Raw genomic sequence first — 2,477 nt, 5'->3', positions numbered from 1 at the left:
AAAGAAATTATCTGGACAACTAAAAATATATAGAAAAAATTAGCCGGGCATGGTGGCGCATGCCTGTAGTCCCAGCTACTCGGGAGGCTGAGGAAGTAGGATTGCTTAAGCTGAGGAGTTTGAGGTTGCTGTGAGCTAGGCTGACACCATGGCACTCTAGTCTGGGCAACAGAGTGAGACTCTGTCTCAAAAAAAAATAAAAAAATTAAAAAAAGACCCTCAATCCCACTTGTTCCTCCATTTCTCTGCTCCCCTTTATCAAAAACTTAAGACTCTAACTGTTCTCCCATTTCTTCTTTACTAGCTTCTGCTAACTTGCTTTCGTCAAGAGTACTGCTGACCTCCCACTTTGCTAAATTCAATTCAATTCTCAGTCTTCATCTCTCTATCATAGAATTTTACATAGTTGATCCCTCCCTTCTGGAATAATTTCCTTCACTTGGATTCCAAGACAGCCCACTTTCCAAGTTTTCCTCCTATACCAGCTGCTCCTTTCTAGTCATCTTTGCTGGTTCTCACCCATCTCCCAGAACTTGTAAAGTTAGAGTGTTTCAAGACTCAGTCTTTTGATCTCTTTTCTATCCACATTCACTCTCTTGGTGACCTCATTCAGTGTTATAGCTCTAAATACTATCTATATGCTGATGACTGCCAAATTTATATCTTCAGCTTGAAGCAGTCCCAGAACTCCAGACTAACTATCTACTGCACATCTCTATTCAGAAGTATAATAGTCATTTCAAATTTAACATGTTCATGGAACTGTACTCCTAAATTCCTGCACTACCACTTAAATTGCTCTACCCACAAGACTTCTCCATCTCAGTTAATGGCAACTCAACTTTTAGGTGATCAGGCCCAAAACTTTTCACAATCATCTTTGACTCTTTCCATCAGATCTTACAATCTGTCTGCAAATTCTGTTAGTTCTACCTTACAAATATTGTATATCCAAAATATGACTACTAATCTCACTGCTATTACCCTAGCCTGAGCCATCATCACTCTTGCTTGGGTTTTATCTATAGATTCCTAACTGTTTACCCTGTTTCCACTCTTGCAACCTTACAGTCTTTTCCTATTATAGCAGCCAGAGTGATCTTCTTAAAATACATTTTGGACCATTCTGATCTTATTTCTGGACCAGTCTGATCTTATTTTCTAGTAGTTTTCCCCACTTGCTTATTTCCCTCCAACCACCATGGTTTCTTTGTGGTTCCTTGAATGTGTTAAGAATACCCTATGGAAGAACCACAATTAGAACTCTGCTGTCCTGAATTCTAATACAGTAGTCTATTCATAAGACTATGGTTATTAATAGACTAAAAGATCAAACAACTCCTGTTTTTGTTTTTTTACCTTGCATGAATCTTGAGATTGCTAGAAGTTGCAAATTGTAAATTGCATACATCACATTTATAGGGTTTTTCCTCACCATGATGCATGCGACTATGGAAGACTAGCTGGCATTTCTGAGCAAATCCTTTATCACACAATTCGCATTTGTATGGCTTCTCACCTAAAGGAACAAGTAAATAAAATTTATATTTAGAAGAAAATATTCTGTTTTAGTTGCTTAAGTAATTATCAGCATTCAAAAGAGTTCATCAACAGTACTAGTTTTGGTATTCAGAAAATGTTAAGTGCTGGAAGTACAAGCAAATAGGATTTCTTTCCAGATTACTAAAAACACCGGTACAATTAAAAGAAGTTAGTGTTTGTTAATTCGTAATAGTGAAAGATGATCAATGAGAGACATACATACTGCATCTTAAACAGTACAAATCTAAATGTACCAATGGGTACTCACAGTTTACCAGCAGAAAGAGGACATGCAAAATAAAGGTAAATGTTGAAGCTGAGGAGACAATGTTTATGTGTAATTCTAATAAACATATTCATAAGCCAACAAAATCTACGAGGTATATAATGAGAAGTGTTGGCAATATCTGAAAATTGGCCTGAGTTCTAATTACTTTTTATCAGTTTTAATATTTTTGTCTCTATTAAGTATTTGGCAAGCTAGAACCAAATTTATGCTTACTTTGAGGGAAAATGGTATAAGGAGCTGATGCATTAGGACTTAAAATATCAGTTATAATAAAACAAATGGCCATTAAATACTTGGTTACAATTACAAGTAAATTTTCAATAGTCTGTCCAGGCATGGTAGCTCACACCTGCAACTGCAGCACTTTGGGAGGACAAGGTGGGAGGATCATTTGAGGCCAGGCATTTAAGACCAGTCTGGGCAACACAGTGAGGCCCCCAACCCTACAAAGAAACTTTTTAAAAAGCCTGGCATAGTGACGCATGCCTGTAGTCCTGGCTACAGGACTTGGTTGGCTGAGGTGGGAGGATCGCTTGAGCCCAGCAGTTCGAGGTTACAATAAGCTATGATTGTACCACAGCACTCCAGTCCACCCTGGGCAACAGAGCAAAACCCTATCTCTAAAAAAAAAAAAAAAAAAAAAAAA

The 2,477-nt window shown here is 37.5% G+C and overlaps 1 protein-coding gene across 1 annotated transcript in view; it reads right to left on the bottom strand.

The window, feature by feature from the left end:
* The window catches only part of MYNN (myoneurin), a 20,042-nt gene that overhangs the window by 5,137 nt on the left and 12,428 nt on the right, over nt 1-2,477 (bottom strand). The window lies entirely within an intron of this gene.

This window comes from Propithecus coquereli, unplaced genomic scaffold (assembly GCF_000956105.1).
Source record: "Propithecus coquereli isolate 6110/MARCELLA unplaced genomic scaffold, Pcoq_1.0 Scaffold15, whole genome shotgun sequence".
In the NCBI taxonomy this organism is placed as follows: domain Eukaryota; kingdom Metazoa; phylum Chordata; class Mammalia; order Primates; family Indriidae; genus Propithecus; species Propithecus coquereli.
This window is presented reverse-complemented; position numbering and strand designations above follow the sequence as displayed.